The sequence below is a fragment of the Bufo bufo genome, chromosome 1 (genome assembly GCF_905171765.1).
Source record: "Bufo bufo chromosome 1, aBufBuf1.1, whole genome shotgun sequence".
Lineage (NCBI taxonomy): Eukaryota > Metazoa > Chordata > Amphibia > Anura > Bufonidae > Bufo > Bufo bufo.
The window spans coordinates 514,441,092-514,461,504 of NC_053389.1; positions in this window are offsets into that span (position 1 = coordinate 514,441,092).

The window sequence follows — 20,413 nt, forward strand, 5'->3', positions numbered from 1 at the left end:
ATGGTTAAATGCACTTAGTGACAGGCTCAGCTTGCCCCTGATGTAGTATATGGCCAAAAAATAACCACACTATTGATGGTTAAATGCACTTGGTGACAGGCTCAGCTTGACCCTGATGTAGGATATAGCCAAAAAATAACCACACTATTGATGGTTAAATGCACTTGGTGATAGGCTCAGCTTGACCCTGATGTAGTATATGGCCAAAAAATAACCACACTATTGATGGTTAAATGCATTTGGTGACAGGCTCAGCTTGCCCCTGATGTAGTATATGGCCAAAAAATAACCACACTATTGATGGTTAAATGCACTTGGGTGACAGTCTCAGCTTGCCCCTGATGTAGTATATGGCCAAAAAATAACCACACTATTGATGGTTAAATGCACTTGATGACAGCTTGACCCTGATGTAGGATATAGCCAAAAAAAACTACACTATTGATGGTTAAATGCACTCAGTGACAGGCTCAGCTTGCCCCTGATGTAGTATATGGCCAAAAAATAACCACACTATTGATAGTTAAATGCACTTGATGACAGCTTGACCCTGATGTAGGATATAGCCAAAAAATAACCACACTATTGATGGTTAAATGTACTTGGTGGCAGCTTGTGGTGGCGCACCACAAGACACAAAATGGCCGCCGATCAACCCAGAAAAAAGTGACTGAAAAACGCTCTGGGCAGCCTAAAAACACTGAGCAATTGAATAGCAGCAGTTCAATGATCCACAGCTGTAGATCGATCACTGAATGAAGTCTTTTGGAGGAGTTAATCACTGCCTAATCTCGCCCTAACGTCGCAGCTGCAACCTCTCCCTACACTGATCAGAGCAGAGTGACGTGCGGCGCTACGTGACTCCAGCTTAAATAGAGGCTGGGTCACATGCTGCACTGGCCAATCACAGCCATGCCAATAGTAGGCATGGCTGTGATGGCCTCTTGGGGCAAGTAGTATGACGCTTGTTGATTGGCTGCTTTGCAGCCTTTCAAAAAGCGCCAAGAAAGCGCCAAACACCGAACCCAGACTTTTGCGAAAATGTTACTATACAGTTTGGGTTCGCTCATCCCTAATCTTTAGTTCATTCAGGTTTGATGGCTTCCGAGCATGGACAGCTCTCTTTAACCCCTTAAGGACACAGCCTTTTTACACCTTAGGACCAGGCCATTTTTTGAAAATCTGACCAGAGTCCCTTTAAGTGCTGATAACTTTAAAACGCTTTGACTTATCCAGGCCGTTCTGAGATTGTTTTTTCGTCACATATTGTACTTCATGACACTGGTAAAATGGAGTCAAAAAAAAAATTTTTTTTGCACCAACAAATACCAAATTTAACAAAAATTTGGAAAAATTTGCAAATTTCAAAGTTTCAGTTTCTCTACTTCTGTAATACATAGTAATAACCCCAAAAATTGTGATGACTTTACATTCCCCATATGTCTACTTCATGTTTGAATTGATTTGGGAATGATATTTTATTTTTTGGGGATGTTATAAGGCTTAGAAGTTTAGAATCAAATCTTGAAATTTTTCAGAAATTTACAAAAACTCAATTTTTAGGGACCAGTTCAGGTCTCAAGTCACTTTGCGAGGCTTACATTATAGAAACCACCCAAAAATGACCACATCCAAGAAACTACACCCCTCAAGGTATTCAAAACTGATTTTGCATACGTTGTTAACCCTTTAGGTGTTGCACAAGAGTTATTGGCAAATGGGGAGGAAATTTGAGAATTTCATTTTTTTGTCTAATTTTTCATTTTAACCCATTTTTTCCACTAACAAACCAAGGGTTAACAGCCAAACAAGACTGTATCTTTATTGCCCTGACTCTGCCGTTTACACAAAACACCCAATATGTGGCCGTAAACTACTGTACGACCACACAGCGGGGCGTAGAGGGAAAGGTGCGCCGTATGGTTTTTGGAAGGCTGATTTTTATGGACTGGTTTATTTACACCATGTCCCATTTGAAGCCCCCTGATGCACCCCTAGAGGAGAAACTCCCTAAAAGTGACCCCATCTAAGAAACTACACCCCTCAAGGTATTCAAAACTGATTTTACATACGTCGTTAACCCTTTAGGTGTTGCACAAGAGTTATTGGCAAATGGCGATGAAATTTGAGAATTTCATTTTTTTGCCTAATTTTCCATTTTAACCCATTTTTTCCACTAACAAAGCAAGGGTTAACAGCCAAACAAGACTGTATCTTTATTGCCCTGACTCTGCTGTTTACAGAAACACCCCATATGTGGCCGTAAACTACTGTACGGCCACACAGCGGGGCGTAGAGTGAAAGGTGTGCCGTTTGGTTTTTGGAGGGCTGATTTTGCTGGACTGTTTTTTTGACACCATGTCCCATTTGAAGCCCCCCTGATGCACCCCTAGATTATAAACTCCATAAAAGTGACCCCATCTAAGAAACTACACCCCTCAAGGTATTCAAAACTGATTTTACAAACTTTGTTAACCCTTTAGGTGTTGCACAAGATTTAATGGAAAATAGAGATACAATTTCAAAATTTCACTTTTTTGGCAGATTTTCCATTTTAATATTTTTTTTCCAGTTACAAAGCAAGGGTTAACAGCCAAACAAAACTCATTATTTATGGCCCTAATTCTGTAGTTTACAGAAACACCCCATATGTGGTCGTAAACAGCTGTATGGGCACACGGCAGAGCGCAGAAGGAAAGGAATGCCATACGGTTTTTGGAAGGCAGGTTTTGCTGGACAGTTTTTTTTTACACCATGTCCCATTTGAAGCCCCCCTGATGCACCCCTAGAGTAGAAACTCCAAAAAAGTGACCCCATTTTAGAAACTACGGGATAGGGTGGCAGTTTTGTTGGTACTAGTTTAGGGTACATATGATTTTTGGTTGCTCTATATTACACTTTTTGTGCGGCAAGGTAACAAGAAATAGCTTTTTTGGCACCGTTTTTTTTTTTGTTATTTACAACATTCATCTGACAGGTTAGATCATGTGGTAATTTTATAGAGCAGGTTGTCACGGACGCGGCGATACCTAATATGTATACAATTTTTTTTATTTATGTAAGTTTTACACAATGATTTCATTTTTAAAACCCAAAAAATGTTTTAGTGTCTCCATAGTCTAAGAGCCATAGTTTTTTCAGTTTTTGGGCGATTATCTTAAGTAGGGTCTCATTTTTTGCGGGATGAGATGACGGTTTGATTGGCATCTATTTTGGGGTGCATATGACTTTTTGATTGCTTGCTATTACACTTTTTGTGACGTAAGATGACAAAAAATGGCTTTTTTTACACAGTTTTTATTTTTATTTTTTTACGGTGGTCATCTGAGGGGTTAGATCATGTGATATTTTTATAGAGCCGGGCGATACGGACGCGGCGATACCTAATATGTATACTTTTTTTTCATTTATGTAAGTTTTACACAATGATTTCATTTTTGAAACAAAAAAAATCATGTTTTAGTGTCTCCATAGTCTAAGAGCCATAGTTTTTTCAGTTTTTGGGCGATTATCTTGGGTAGGGTATGATTTTTGCGGGATGAGATGACGGTTTGATTGTTACAATTTTGGCGTACATGCGACTTTTTTGATCACTTTTATTACCTTTTTTGGGAAGTAAGGTGGGCAAAATTTCAATTTCATCATAGTTTTTTATTTTTTATTTTTATGGTGTTCACCGTTCGGGTAAAGTAACATGACCGTTTTATAGATCAGGTCGTTACGGACGCGGCGATACCAAACATGTGTAGGGAATTTTATTTTTTTCATTTTTTATCAGTGATAAATGTGTTTTTTGATTTTTACTTTTTTTTCACTTTTATTCACTTTTGTTTGACCCAGACCCACTTGGTTCTTGAAGATCCAGTGGGTCTGATGTCTGTATAATACAGTACAGAACAATATATATTGTACTGCACTGTATTTTACTTACACTGAACAGATCTATGCCTTTCAGCACAGATCTGTTCAGCACCATGGACAGCAGGACGCCTGAGAGGCCTCCTGTTGCCATGGGAACCTTCCCCGTCTGCTCAGAACTTCACAGACGGGGAAGGGTAAGGAGGGGATCTCTCGGGGGGCTGTCTGGGGGCTCTCTCCCTCTCCATCGGGGGGCTGCAAAGGCACAGCAGCCCCCCGATGGGAGAGGGAGGGAGCTCCCTGCGCTGTTAACCTTTTCCATACAGCGGTCCGTACGGACCGCTGTATGGAAAGGGTTAAACGGCTGACATCGCATCGCAGATGTCAGCCGTTTATACCAGGGTGCCAGCAATGTGCTGGCACCCTGGTATACCCACTGAAAACCAATGAATTTTCAAGGGGAGGCGGGCGGGGGATCGCGATCCCGCCTGCCGCACCGCCCGCCTCCCGCACCGCCCACACCGCCCGCAATCCTCCCCCTGCACCTCCCGCCACCATAAAAATCATTCGGGGGTGCAGGGGGGGTGAATAAAACTTTTTTTAGGCATATAAAGTTTCTGATCCCCGCGGTCAGGGACCGCGGGGACCAGAAACTGCAGAAATCGCAGCAAACCGCAGGTCTGAATTGACCTGCGGTTTGCCGAGATCGCCGACATGGGGGGGTCACGGGACCCCCCCGCGCATTTAGCCTAGGTGCCTGCTCAATGATTTGAGCAGGCACCGGGTTCCGATCACTGCCAGCCGCACGGCAGTGATCGAAAATACACAGGGCGTACATGTACGCCCTGTGTCCTTAAGTACCAGGGCACAAGGGCGTACCTGTACGCCCTATGTCCTTAAGAGGTTAAGTAACACCACATATTTTCAATTATATTCAGGTCTGGGGACTGAGATGGCCATTCCAGAACGTTGTACTTGTTCCTCTGCATAAATGCCTTAGTGGATTTTGAGCAGTGTTTAGGGTCGTTGTCTTGTTGAAAGATCCAGCCCCGGCGCAGCTTCAGCTTTGTCACTGATTCCTGGACATTGGTCTCCAGAATCTGCTGATACTGAGTGCAATCCATGCGTCCCTCAACTTTGACAAGATTCCCAGTCCCTGCACTGGCCACACAGCCGCACAGCATGATGGAACCACCACCATATTTTACTGTAGGTGGCAGGTGTTTTTCTTGGAATGCTGTGTTCTTTTTCCTCCATGCATAACGCCCCTTGTTATGGCCAAATAACTCAATTTTAGTTTCATCAGTCCACAGCACCTTATTCCAAAATGAAGCTGGCTTGTCCAAATGTGCTTTAGCCCACCTCAAGCGGCACTATTTGTGCTGTGGGCGGCGAAAAAGCTTCCTCTGCATCACTCTCGCATACAGCATCTCCTCGTGTAAAGTGCGCCGAATGGTTGAACGATGCACAGTGACTCCATCTGCAGCAAGATGATGTTGTAGGTCTTTGGTGCTGGTCTGTGGGTTGACTCTGACTGTTCTCACCATTCGTCGCTTCTGTCTATCCGAGATTTTTCTTGGTCTGCCACTTCGAGCCGTAACTTGAACTGAGCCTGTGGTCTTCCATTTCCTCAATATGTTCCTAACTGTGGAAACAGACAGCTGAAATCTCTGAGACAGCTTTCTGTATCCTTCCCCTAAACCATGATGGTGAACAATCTTTGTCTTCAGGTCATTTGAGAGTTGTTTTGAGACCCCCATGTTGCTACTCTTCAGAGAAAATTAAAAGACAAGGGAAACTTACAATTGACCCCCTTAAATACCCTTTCTCATAATTGGATTCACCTGTGTATGTAGGTCAGGGGTCACTGAGCTTACCAAGCCAATTTGAGTTCCAATAATTAGTTCTAAAGGTTTTGGAATCAATAAAATAACAACAGTGCCCAAATTTATGCACCTGCCTAATTTTGTTTAAACAATTATAGCACACTTTCTGTAAATCCAATAAACTTCATTTCACTTCTCAAATATCACTGTGTGTGTCTCCTATATGATATATTTAACTGACATTTTTTATCGTAACAACCAACGATTTATACAGGAAAATCATGACGATTAACAAGGTTTCCCAAACTTTCGCATCCCACTGTATCTAATCCTATCATGTGTGATACTGTCTGCTGAGCTATGTATCTAATAATATACTGTGTGACACTATCTGCTGAGCTGCGTATCTAATCTTATCCTGTGTGATACTGTCTGCTAAGTTGTGCATCTAATCCTATTATGTGTTATACTGACTGCTGGGCTGTGTATCTAATCAAATCATGTGCAATACTGTCTGCTGAGCTGGGTATCTAATCCTATCATGTGTGATACTGTCTGATGATCTGGGTATCTAATCATATCATGTGTGATACTGTCTGCTGAGGACAGATCTGTTAAGGAACAGATCTGAGCAGAGGGTCAGATGGAGGGAGAGATAAGAAGTTCCTTGCTGGGTGCAGGGGTTTTAGGGTGTTTTAGGCAGTGATGGAAAATAGGGTTTAGGGAAACAGAAACATTGCTCGCAGTGAATATTTCATTAGTTACAATTCTGGTATAATTTGATTTTGTCCACTTAGGAAGTTTGCATTTTGGATGAAGACCAATGTCTCAGAAGAACTAAAGCCTTTAGGGCCCATGCACACGAACGTATATTCTTTCTGTGTCTGTTCTGGTTTTTTTTGTCCGAATCATATACAGAACCATTCATTTCAATGGGTCCGCAAAAATATGTTACTCCATGTGCATTCTGTTTTTCGCAATTCCATATTTCCGTTCCACAAAAAAAGAAAACGTCCTATCATTGTCCGCATTACGGTCAATGATAGTTTTGTTCTATCAGGGGCCAGCTGTTCCGTTCAGCAAAATACGGAATGCACACGGACGTTTTTTGCGGACCGCAAAGCACATATGGCCGTGTGCATGAGGCCTTACATTTACACTAGGTGTGAACGATAGAGGAGGGGCTGCATTCCCTTAATCAGGTACTAATCAGAGAACAGCTGGATACAAGGGTGAATAGTCAGAGCAAACAACTAGGTGATAAAGACTCCGGGAATGGAGACTGGAACGTTGCCATAAGCAGGAAATATGAGGCCTGGACACTTAGATAATAGGAAAGCTGTGAGAAGCTGTAATGTAGAATGCTGGCATACCAGGGCTAAACACAGCCGATTTTCAGCCAAAGCCAGAAGTGGATACAGCAGGAAGGAGAAGTATAAATCCTTCCTTTATATTTATAATTCCTTTCCAATCCATTTCTGACTTTGGCTGCAAATCCTGTGGACAAGTCTGCTTCCAATCCTCACCCAAAAAACTTAATGTGAATTTAGCCTTAGTGCATTCACATGGCCATACTCACATCACATCCAGACAGAAAACTCTGTTCTGTGAAAAAGGGGGATGGGGGAGGACTGAAATACAGCAGCACCTCCCCCACCTCTCTTATCTCAGCAGTGGCCGCTCAGGAGTGTATATACACAAAGCAGAGCTCATTATCTCTGTATCTGTATCACATTCTATACAGATACATACAATAGCTTCATAGACAGTATCACACAAGGTAGGATTAGATACACAGCTGAGCAGACTGTATCACACATGATAGGATTAGATACATAACTCAGCACACTCATCTCCTGAAATAATCTGTGCTGCTGGGGACCCTGCTCATCCCACTATGTAAATCTCCTCCTGTGACCTCTACAAGATCAGCACACTCCTCTCCTGAAATCATCTGTGCTGCTGGGAGGACCCTGGTCCTTCCACTATGTAAGGGCTCATGCACACGACCGTGTGCATTCTGTATTTTGCCGAACGGAACAGCTGGCCCCTGATAGAACAGTCCTATCCTATTCAGACAATAATAGGACATTTTATTTTTTTGTGGAACGGAAATACGGACATGCGGAAATGGAATGCACACAGAATACCTTCTTTTTTTTCACGGACCCATTGAAATGAATGGTTCCGCATACGGTCCGCAAAAAAACGGAAAGTACGCAGAAAGAAAATACATTTGTGTGCATGAGCCCTAACTCTCATCTTGTGACCTCCACAAGATCAGCACTCTCCTCTTCTGAAATCCTCTGTGCTGCTTGGACCCTGCTCCTTCCACTATGTAACAGGATTAGATGCAGCAGCTCAACAAACATTATAACACATGACACTATTAGATACACAGTTTAGCAGCTCAGCAGACGTATCACACATGGCAGAATTAGATACACAGCTCATCATGCAGTATCACACATGATAGGATTAGATACAAAGCTCACAGGACAGTATTGCAGATGATAGGATTAGATACACAGCTCAGCAGACAGTATCACACTTAGTAGGATTAGATACACAGCTCAGAGGACATTATGACACATGATAGGATTAGATTCACAGCTCACAGGGCAGTATCACAAATTTTAGGATTATACAGGGAGTGCAGAATTATAGGCAAGTTGTATTTTTGAGGATTAATTTTATTATTGAACAACAACCATGTTCTCAATGAACCCAAAAAACTCATTAATATCAAAGCTGAATATTTTTGGAAGTAGTTTTTAGTTTGTTTTTAGTTTTAGCTATTTTAGGGGGATATCTGTGTGTGCAGGTGACTATTACTGTGCATAATTATTAGGCAACTTAACAAAAAACAAATATATACCCATTTCAATTATTTATTTTTACCAGTGAAACCAATATAACATCTCAACATTCACAAATATACATTTCTGACATTCAAAAACAAAACAAAAACAAATCAGTGACCAATATAGCCACCTTTCTTTGCAAGGACACTCAAAAGCCTGCCATCCATGGATTCTGTCAGTGTTTTGATCTGTTCACCATCAACATTGCGTGCAGCAGCAACCACAACCCCCCAGACACTGTTCAGAGAGGTGTACTGTTTTCCCTCCTTGTAAATCTCACATTTGATGATGGACCACAGGTTCTCAATGGGGTTCAGATCAGGTGAACAAGGAGGCCATGTCATTAGATTTTATTTTTTTATACCCTTTCTTGCCAGCCACCCTGTGGAGTACTTGAACGCGTGTGATGGAGCATTGTCCTGCATGAAAATCATGTTTTTCTTGAAGGATGCAGACTTCTTCCTGTACCACTGCTTGAAGAAGGTGTCTTCCAGAAACTGGCAGTAGGACTGGGAGTTGAGCTTGACTCCATCCTCAACCCGAAAAGGCCCCACAAGCTCATCTTTGATGATACCAGCCCAAACCAGTACTCCACCTCCACCTTGCTGGCGTCTTAGACGGACTGGAGCTCTCTGCCCTTTACCAATCCAGCCACGGGCCCATCCATCTGGCCCATCAAGACTCACTCTCATTTCATCAGTCCATAAAACCTTAGAAAAATCAGTCTTGAGATATTTCTTGGCCCAGTCTTGACGTTTCAGCTTGTGTGTCTTGTTCAGTGGTGGTCGTCTTTCAGCCTTTCTTACCTTGGCCATGTCTCTGAGCATTGCACACCTTGTGCTTTTGGGCACTCCAGTGATGTTGCAGCTCTGAAATATGGCCAAACTGGTGGCAAGTGGCATCTTGGCAGCTGCACGCTTGACTTTTCTCAGTTCATGGGCAGTTATTTTGCGCCTTGGTTTTTCCACACGCTTCTTGCGACCCTGTTGACTATTTTGAATCAAACGCTTGATTGTTCGATGATCACGCTTTAGAAGCTTTGCAATTTTAAGAGTGCTGCATCCCTCTGCAAGATATCTCACTATTTTTGACTTTTCTGAGCCTGTCAAGTCCTTCTTTTGACCCATTTTTCCAAAGGAAAGGAAGTTGCCTAATAATTATGCACACCTAATATAGGGTGTTGATGTCATTAGACCACACCCCTTCTCATTACAGAGATGCACATCACCTAATATGCTTAATTGGTAGTAGGCTTTCGAGCCTATACAGCTTGGAGTAAGACAACATGCATAAAGAGGATGATGTGGTCAAAATACTAATTTGCCTAATAATTCTGCACGCAGTGTATACATAGCTCAGCAGACAGTACTGCACATGGTAGGATTAGATACACAGCTCAGAGGACAGTATCACACATGATATAATAAGATACGTTGGCTTAGCAGACAGTATTATATATGTTAGGATTAGATATATAGCTCAGCAGACAATCAATAATCAACAAGTATGTTAAATGTCATGCAAAAATTGCAGTGTATACTGACACCCAATGTGTCTGAATTGTATTATGTACATTTGTAATATGTAATGGGACTGTTAAAAGTATATAATAATCTCTGCATAATACTGTGGTTGGAGTGTGTTATTTTGAATATAATAAATATAATGCTAGACTAGCACTGTATACTGACACCAGGTATATCTAAATCATAGTATACGGCATATAGAATTGTAGTGAACAATGGCACAGGTCAAAATATATGGTAATGATTGCACAGTATATTTTTTATCCAATAGAAAGAGAGAATCCGGCTTCTTGTGGAGTAAAAAATAGTTCTTTATTGGCTCATCATATAAAATCCACCAAAATCACAGGAAAAAGGTGTAGTAACATGTTTCGGGCTACAGAATCCAGTCCTTCATCAAGACATAACACATATTAAAACCATTCCTTTTTATGTAGCACAAGGTCCAACCCCCTCTAATCAGCAAAGTGTCCGCACCTATGGCTTGGAATGGGAACCATTCAGCGGTCCAGGGGAGGAGATCCAGTATCACAGGTGACGCATACATACACATAATGAACATATCTTAGGCTACTTTCACACCTGCGTTAGGTGCGGATCCGTCTGCCATCCGCACAGACGGATCCGCACCTATAAATGCAAACGATGGCATCCGTTCAGAACGGATCTGTCCGCATTCTATGTAAAAAAATGTTTAAATCCAATTGTTAGTCAGACCAATCCGTCCCGACCCCACACCGAAAGTCAACAGGGGACGGATCCGCCCGCAACCGCACCACATTGAGTCAACGTCAAACGGATCCGTCCCCACCGACCCACACTGCAAGTCAGGACGGATCCGCCTGGCTCCGCACGGCCAGGCGGGCACCAAAATGCTGCAAGCAGCACCCCGGTGTCCGTCTCCAGAGCGGAATGAGGGTGGAACGGAGCCAAACTGATGCACTCCGAACGGATCCGCATACATCCAGAATGCATTGGGGCCAAACCAATCCGCCGGGGCCGCCCGTGAGAGCCCCGATACGGACCCCACAGGCGGACACCGAAGCGCTGGTGCGAAGGTAGCCCTAGCTGTATTGCAGAGTGAGGTCATGTTTTCTATTTAACCCCTTTGGCATGCAGGTATCAAGTGAAAACATCCAAAAGGTTTCCCTGCTAAGGAGTTTTTGTCTGCGGTCCCCTCCTCTTAGGCCTCTTTCACACGGGCGTTGCGGGAAAATGTGCGGGAGCGTTGCGGGAACACCCGCGATTTTTCCGCGCGAGTGCAAAACATTGTAATGCGTTTTGCACTCGCGTGAGAAAAATCGCGCGTGTTTGGTACCCAAACCCGAACTTCTTCACAGAAGTTCGGGCTTGGGATCGGTGTTCTGTAGATAGTATTATTTTCCCTTATAGCATGGTTATAAGGGAAAATAATAGCATTCTGAATACAGAATGCATAGTAAAACAGCGCTGGAGGGGTTAAAAAAATAATAATAATCATTTAACTCACCTTAATCCACTTGATCGCGTAGCCCGGCATCTCCTTGTGTCTCCTTTGTTGAAGGACCTGTATTGACGTCACTCCGGTCATCACATGGTACGTCACATGATCTTTTACCATGGTGAATCACTATGGTAAAAGATCATGTGACGTACCATGTGATGACCGGAGTGACGTCATCCCAGGTCTTTGAACTATAGTTAATGCTCACCACAGGTCCTATACAGTAAAAGAGACAGACGGAGATGCCGGCTACGCGAGCAAGTGGATTAAGGTGAGTTAAATGATTTTTTATTTATTTTTAACCCCTCCAGCGCTGTTTTACTATGCATTCTGTATTCAGAATGCTATTATTTTCCCTTATAACTATGTTATAAGAGAAAATAATAATGATCGGGTCTCCATCCCGATCGTCTCCTAGCAACCGTGCGTGAAAATCGCACCGCATCCGCACTTGCTTGCGGATGCTTGCGATTTTCACGCAACCCATTCATTTCTATGGGGCCTGCGTTACGAGAAAAACGCACAAAGAGGAGCATGCTGCGATTTTCACGCAACGCAAAAGTGATACGTGAAAATCACCGCTCGTGTGCACAGCCCCATAGAAATGAATGGGTCGGTATTCAGTGCGGGTGCAATGCGTTCACCTCCCGCATCGCATCCGCGCGGAATACTCGCTCGTGTAAAAGGGGCCTTATGGGCAATGAAACCACTTCAATCCCCTGTGCACAAAACGCAGATGCGTCACCTCTGTGAACAGTGGCGAAGTGGAAAGTCGCTGCCGATACATTGCGAGTCTGAAAATGAGGAATATCACTGAGATGTTTTCTGATACATATTTTCAGCTCATTTACAGTGCATCCAACATATTGAACTTTACAGATTCTGCATGTGATAACATACACAACAAACGCCGTATTACAGTTGATGTATTGTTTTAGAGTGTATCTGTTGTTATTCACTGTAGATGTGACCTCCTTAGTGACACACATGTATCGGCAGCAAATGCATTTCTTACTTCCACATTTATAATTGCCAGTAGTTTTTGGCCAGGAACATGCCCGAGGAATGGTATCAGTAAACAGGCTGGGGCTGAGTTTTTTTCCCACCGTAGGTGCTTTCTTGGATATACACCTGATACCCGCAGACACCACATCTCTCCACTCCTCATCGTATTGAGGACAGGGAGATGTTTACTGATAATTCTGCATATGTGTGGATATTCTCTACTGTAGTTAGTAAGAAAAACAGTAGTTTTTTTGTCCTCCTCAGCAAGGTCTTCACTTTTTTGACTTTTTTGACATCTATAGGATTTTTTCAAGGTCTGAGGAAAGATCAGAGATTCCCTATCTTTCAATCTGGCAAACTCAACGCCTTTATTAATGTTCTGGAGTGTATAGCCTCTGCTCAGTAGTCCCTGTGTAATAATCCCTGTTTCTTTTAAGAACAACCCCTCTGTAGAGTAATTACGACTAGCTCTAATCATTTCCCCTTTTGGTATGTTATTTATGACATGCAGTGGGTGGCAGGAGGAGGCAAGAAGAATGGTGTTCCCAGATGTCTTTTTTCTAAAGGTACAGTTAGTGACCCATCCCTCAGAGAGGTCCGATTCCAAATGTAAATCAAGAAAATCAATTTTAGCTGAATCGCTGATATACAGTAAGTAAGTTTGATGGAATCTATGCAGTTATTAAGATACTTGATGCACTGGGTCACCCTATTCCCCCCCCTGCCAAACCCACAGCATATCATCTATATAACGTCCATACCATTTAATGGAGCCAGCAAAGGGGTTGTCATCAAGAAACACAAAATGTCGCTCCCACCACGCCATGTATATGTTTGCAATAGATGGTGAGTGTTTGGCTCCCATTGAAACACCCGACATTTGGAGATAGTATTTCCTATTGAACATAAAGAAATTATGTCTCATCAGAAAATCCACACATAAGCACAAGAAATCCTGCAGTTCCACAGTATATTCGCTATAGTGCGTCAGAAACCATTTAAGAGCCACAATGGCTGAGTCCTGAGGAATGTTAGTATATAGTGTGGTAATATCAGCCGCAACCCAAATATATTCTTCACTCCACTTAAAGTTATAAAAATTCTGAAGCACTGTGCGACTATCCTGCAGATAACCAGGCATCAAAGGTATCAGTGGCTGTAGCAGGGAATCGGTCCATTCCGATAGTCTCTCAGAATAGGACCCGATGCCTGCCACAATCAGACGCATAGGGGGCGGAGAACCCGGTTTATGCACTTTTGGAAGTGCGTGAAAGATTGGTGTGGTCGCATGTTCCATATAAATATACTCCACTTCTTTTTAGGATAAAATTCCCAATCTTTCACCCTCCAACAGAATGTTATGAATCTTCTCTTGATAAGGGAGGAGCGGATTGGAATCTAACAGCAGATAGGTGTTCTTGTCATTCAACATATTTAGAACTTGCTCCTTATGTACACTGCCGTCTAAGATTACCACCGCTCCTCCCTTATCAGCCTTACGGATCACAATCTCCTGCATATCATGTAAAGCCTGCAAAGCATTCATTTCCTCCCTGGTGAGATTGTTGGATTTTTGCTTGGACCTGTTTTTCTGTTTTAGAGTACACAGATCCTTCTCTATTAACTTCTGGAATTTGTCAAGGGCCACAGAACGGGATTGTATTGGGTAAAAACCCTTATTTAATACCCTGAATGTTTCAGAGACATTTTGTAATTGTGAGTTCTCTGCCCTCTGACAAGATTCCTGAAGAGATGAAACACAGATCAATTCTTTAAAGTCAAACACTGGATAATGCATAGATGTATCACTAAGGCTGGGTTCAGACCTGAGCGTCTTTGATATGCGCGTTTAACGCGCGTTTTTGACGCGCGTTTTTGACGAGCGTTTTTTGCAATAGTAAACACGCGTTTGACACGCGTTTGTGTGATTGACTGCAATGTCCTATGGCCAAAAACGCGCGTCAAAACGCCCCAAAGAAGCTCAAGTACTTGTTTGAGCGTAGGGTGTTTTACAGCGCGTTTTTCAGCGCTGTAAAACGCTCAAGTGAGAACCAGGGCCATAGGGAAGCATTGGTTTTCATGTGTTGAGCGTTTTACAGCGCGTTTGAACGCGCTGTAAAACGCTCAAGTGTGAACCCAGCCTTAAGGTAGGGACCGTCTGCAACATTGTTTGATTTATTGAACCTGTGTTCACATTCATTATTGTATGACCTATTTGACCCGTGTTTACATTCATTATTGTTTCACCTGTTTGGCCTGTATTCACACTCATCGCGTCTTTACTGGATGAAAAATGCTTTTTTAAAGTGAGATTTCTAGCAAGACGATTGATATCAATGATCTTGTGATACAGGTCAAAACTGCAGGACGGAGAGAAAGAAAAACCCTTCCGCAGTACCCCCTCCTGGATGGGGGAGATGGGCACTGAGGATAGGTTGATTACCTGAATGTCATCATGAGCTATTTCCGGCGAGTAGGATATCGCCGTTTTTTTACGGTGCTTTCTCCCCACCGTGCATTTTTTGCCTGCTCCTTGTGAGTGGAATCATCATGCGTTTTATGCCGGGTCCCTGTATCGGAACCATTCGTTTAATCTGTAGCAGACTTCACGGAGTCCATGTCCGTGGAGCTAAATGAAACACGTGAACTGCGTCTCCCCTTATTGCGGTTCATTTTCTTAAGAATTGAGCGTGGAACACCATTTTTACTATTAGACCAAGTGAAAACGGTGTCCGTACTATAGTCCAGAAGATCTCTGTTATACTTGTTTTGTTTGTAATCAATAATGGTGTCCTCCAATTTATTCAGGTTTTCTTTTAATTTAGTGTCCATATTGAGAAAACTGCCATCTTGCTCATATTGTTTAGGGTCACCTTGTGAAATTTTAATCTCCTCATGAAGTTCCTTCAGACACACTTCCTCCTGTGTAATGAGCTGCATCAGCTTCAAAGAGCAATCATTTAGAGTGTTGTACCATTGCAAAAAGGATCGGAATACCTGGTGGTAGGTTTCTTTTTAATACGTAGTCCCCTCGGTACCATATTCTTGTCCAGAGATTTTGTTTCGTTTTGTTACAATCCCACCACACACATAATTCCTTAGTTAAAAGTTTTTCCAGTGCTGTCATCTTGACTTTTAACTCCATATCACCCTGTTTGGGGGTATTCATTGTATTGAAAATATCGTCCATTTTCTTAATGCGATCCTCACATTGTTCTACGGATCACAGAGCTGTGGACATTATACTTCAGTCCAAATAGATGACAGAAAGAAATGGTGGGTAGTACTTTATTGGCTCATCATATAAAATCCACCAAAATCACAGGAAAAAGGTGTAGTAACATGTTTCTGGCTACAGAATCCAGCCCTTCATCAAGACATAACACATATTAAAATCATTCCTTTTTATGTTTTTTTATATATGTTAAATGTAAGACAAAGACGTGATGTGAACCCGGCCAAATTTCACAATTGTAATTCCATTACCAGGTCTTGACCTTATGTTCAGGTATTAGCTAGTAACACAATGCGCCATCTGATATCTGAAATTTGTATTGCAATTTATCCAATTTAGATATAGCGTCATTTCATGACACACATCTCAGGACATGTTGAGATAAGTGAGCCGTTAAGTGTGGACATATCTGTATAGTTATTATAATTTTAACAACCTCAGAAAAAGATTGCAACCATTTTGAGACAGAAGTAAACGGAAACAGATTTAGGCCTGCTGCATAATATCACGATATCCCTCAGAGATTATGTTGTGTGCTACTGCAGCGGGCCGCCCCCTGGGGCCCTATTAGAAGACCAGAGTACCCAGGTGTAGGAATGGCAGAGTGGTATAGGGTGGCCTTTGTGTTGTAAGTGAGTGTCCCTTTAGGTTGTAAGTGAGTGTCACGGTGCTCCTACCTAGATATGGTTGGACCCCAGGCGTTGGCTCCGAAGCAGACAAATAGGGGTGATTAATTGAGGGATAAAATAATAACTTGAGTCCAGACCTTAAGATGCAGTTGAAAAGCAGCTTTACTTTGGTAAACTTTCATCAGACACAAACTTCAAGCTTTGTCTCGGCCACAGCAGGCTTTGGCATTAAAACTCTGACAAGCAAACTCAACTCTGCTATATCTGTTGCTCTCTGGCTCTGCTGTGCTGACAGGGTAGCTGTATAACTTAGCTTCTTCTTTATGCTGCAACTTCTCTCTTTATGTTCTGTCTCTTAATTATGCCAGGGAACTCTCCTCCTGGCTCCTGAGGCTCTAAGCTGTGGCCTCCACATCCAGCAGAGCTAAAGGTGCTCTGGCTGGCTTGGCTTGGCCTGGGCATGTCCAGGAGAGACCTGCCCAGCAAACCTTCCTTCCCCTAGCAGGGGGTAAGCTAGACTAACTAAAACTGATTCCCACCCTTCCTGCAGAAAGTGGGACTCGCCCACTCCTCCACAGAGGCGGGTTAGAATGGGATGGAAAGCTCCATTCTACCTAAGGATAGCTCTGCCATATGTGCTGCCACCTGCTGGTGAACTAGGCACATTCCATTTGAACATAACAGTTACAAACATTAGAAATGGACAGTGTATAAGACCTGAAATAAATGCATAGATGACATGATATTAGCATACACAGATAGAAGCAGGGCGTAGGAGTGGTAATGTCACTCTGGGGCATTACACTACCCTGTGTATTGGTGTGGTAATCACCTATATGCTGGTTTAGATAAATTCAATAACCCTCTAAAAAAATTCTGAACTGTGTGGAAATAGAAATAAACAAATTTAGCCCTAATATTACATCATCAAACAATGATATTTAGTACTCTATCCTGCATATTTTATACAGTTTTTAAAAGTTAAACAAAAGATTTTTTTTTTAACTGAGATGCCCCAACATTGAATTTAGACTAGTATTTCAGGTGTTTTCACCAAGATTTCAAATTCTACATCAATGATAAAACACGTGTTGTACAGTTTTGCACTTAATACAACACCCTTCTCCAAAAAATTAATTAAAAAAAGGATTTCTGTTAAAATAGGAAACATGAGATTAATGTCCTTACAGATAGCTGCTTTTGAGGTTTGCAGCAACTGCAGTTGTGCTAGGAGGTAAAGCCAGCCTTAGCTCCTCTCTTCTCACTCCCTGGCTCGCAGCTTTACTTGCCGTCACTATTCTACAGACACACAATTCTTTTTCTTTGTAATTCTAGCCTTTCCCTTCAATGTCCCTGGCAGTAGAATACAACCTTGATTTTGTTTTTGACTGTCTCTGATGTTTTTCTGGCAGACGCTGTAAGACCCATCTACCTTCATTTACAGTCCAACGCAGAATGACATTCTGCTCATTCTGCTAGGTCACCTTCCTTCCTGATGCAGTACTGATTGGCTTATCTAAGCTGTCTGTCGGCCTGTGAGCCAGTCAGGGCAAGCCCTCCCTCAACTTCTTCTCAGGGTCATGTGATCATCCTTCTTCTTCTTCCTCCCTAGTGCTTTTTTCCTGCCGACATGTGCAGTAAAATGGAGCTATACTGTTTTAGTAATCCAAAATAATCCTGAAAAGGTTCGGCTTCGTCTGTCATTCACCCCTGCTTTATACTAAATGTAGAATAAAGTCTAATGAATTAGAATAGTCTTGACAAGTATAATACCTACCACATGTATGACAGCTGACATTTAGTGTTCTGGTATAACATTCCTCCAATATTCCTCTGTACTGCGATAAATTGTTTTCCATTAAGATATAGGATATATACAGTATGTGCCCCTAAAAAAAAAAAATAAATCTCAAATGAACCTTTGTGTCTGATGTTACTACTAATTCCTAAAGATTACATTTTGTTTTGTATTCATTGTATGTGAAGTTGTATTGTTCATCATAGCAGGCACATTGACTTTTAAAAATGCCTAATCCTCACCTATGAACTATGCTAGCATTTGCAGAGGCTTTCCACGAATCTGTCTGCCGCTAGTGTAATATTCCACTTGTTAACATTATAAATAAAATGACTTATGGGAATATACGGCGGAAACAAATATTATGACACATTTCTAACCTTTCTAGATTTTCTCACTGTAATGTGACCATTGTGGTCAAAGAAGGGAAGTGAATATATTGTCTAAATGAAGGAAATTGTTAATAAGGAAAAAAAATTAGACAGGTATCAAATTGTAAGGGGTTAAATTTTACAGACTAAATACTGGGGAACAGATGGAAACTTTTCCTATTTTTCTGACAGCTCTCAGGTAGCATACATTTGTTTATGACATTTATCCACTTATTTCCTAGGATTGTTTGGCCAAACATACACATAATATAGCATGGAAGGGGGCAGTGGGTAATGTGGTGCTGAAAAACTATGGGGTACTTATGTCTTATACAATATGTTACACCAAAAAATGCATTGTAATCAGTGTGGATTTACCTTCAGGTATGGTAGACTTTTGCCTAGTGCTTCCACTAAAGCGGACATTTACTTAAAGGGAATCTGTCACCTTCTGTAAGCCCTATTATGTAAAGTGCTGCATGAATAGTACTGCTCCTACTGACCCCTAGTCACTCATTAAACCACCATATTCACCCCGGCACCCCCAATCTGGCCAATACATACATGGAGAGCACTGCATAACGGAGAAGATTCAAGGAGAAGTCTTCTCACTGTATTCCACAGCAGGTTTACAGCTGGGAGAATGTGGGTGAGTATTGACATATAAATAACTGCTCTGGAGTCTGCGGGAACAGTACTACTCATGTATTACTGTACAATACTACTGAATGCACAAAGTAGTATATACTGACATATATGCATTATTTAGGTACTCACTATGCAATGAGAATAAGAAGAGGACATCAAGAGATGGACAAGAAAAAGGTATCAGAATGCTCGATGCAACCCATTGACTATAATGGGGTCAGGCAAAGATTCGGCAGCTACTTGCCAAGATTAATATGCCAGGATTTAGCCTGACAAATACTGCTACAGGCAATGGTTTTTGTCCGGCCGATACCTGGCATTCCGTGCCGAAACAGCCTACCAGACAGCAGAGTCACACATGTGAAAGAAGCCTAAAAAGATGAAGATGACAATTATTAAAATTTCTTCTTCTTGTTATTAAGAATTGTCTTTCTATTCTGTATGTACAGCCTACTTAACCATCTATAAGATGGAAAAAATGCTTGACAGCAATAATAATACCGAAAAAACCCCACAAAGGGGACACACATTACATATAATAGCTTTATTAAACAATAAATAATTACAAACAAATAGTACATTAGTTAATAAAATATAGCAGCAATGCTAGTAAGCGCTGCGCCAAGCAACTCACCTGCTGTACCAAAGAGAAACAGATCCCCACAGCCGTAAAATGCTCAATTCAATAGTAAATGAAAGGGCAATAATAGTTATAACATCCCAAGGTAACTCAAACATCCATCTAAATGTCATATATATAGAGCTCAATCGTCGGCCCCAACTGTGGATATATAAATAAATCAGGCAAACAAAGAATATAATGTTAAAAATACCTTGGTAATCGGCCAGTGTAGGGATCGGACTTCAGCAGGGAGCACACCCTGACGCACGTTTTGCTACCGCTTTCTCAAGGGGTCTGTCTGACTACATCACCCCGCCCTCATATATACCTCAAGCATTAATTAAAACAAGGGAAAATATCTGTGCAGGGACCAATGAATGTAGGTTAATATTTGCCTTCTCCTGAGCGTAGTCTCGCTCAGTTTCATCAGACGGACACCAAAACGCTGCTTGCACCATTTTGGTGTCCGTCTCCAAAGCGGAATGGAGACTGAACTGATGCAAACTGATGCATTGTGAGTGGATCCTTTTCCATTCAGAATGCATTAG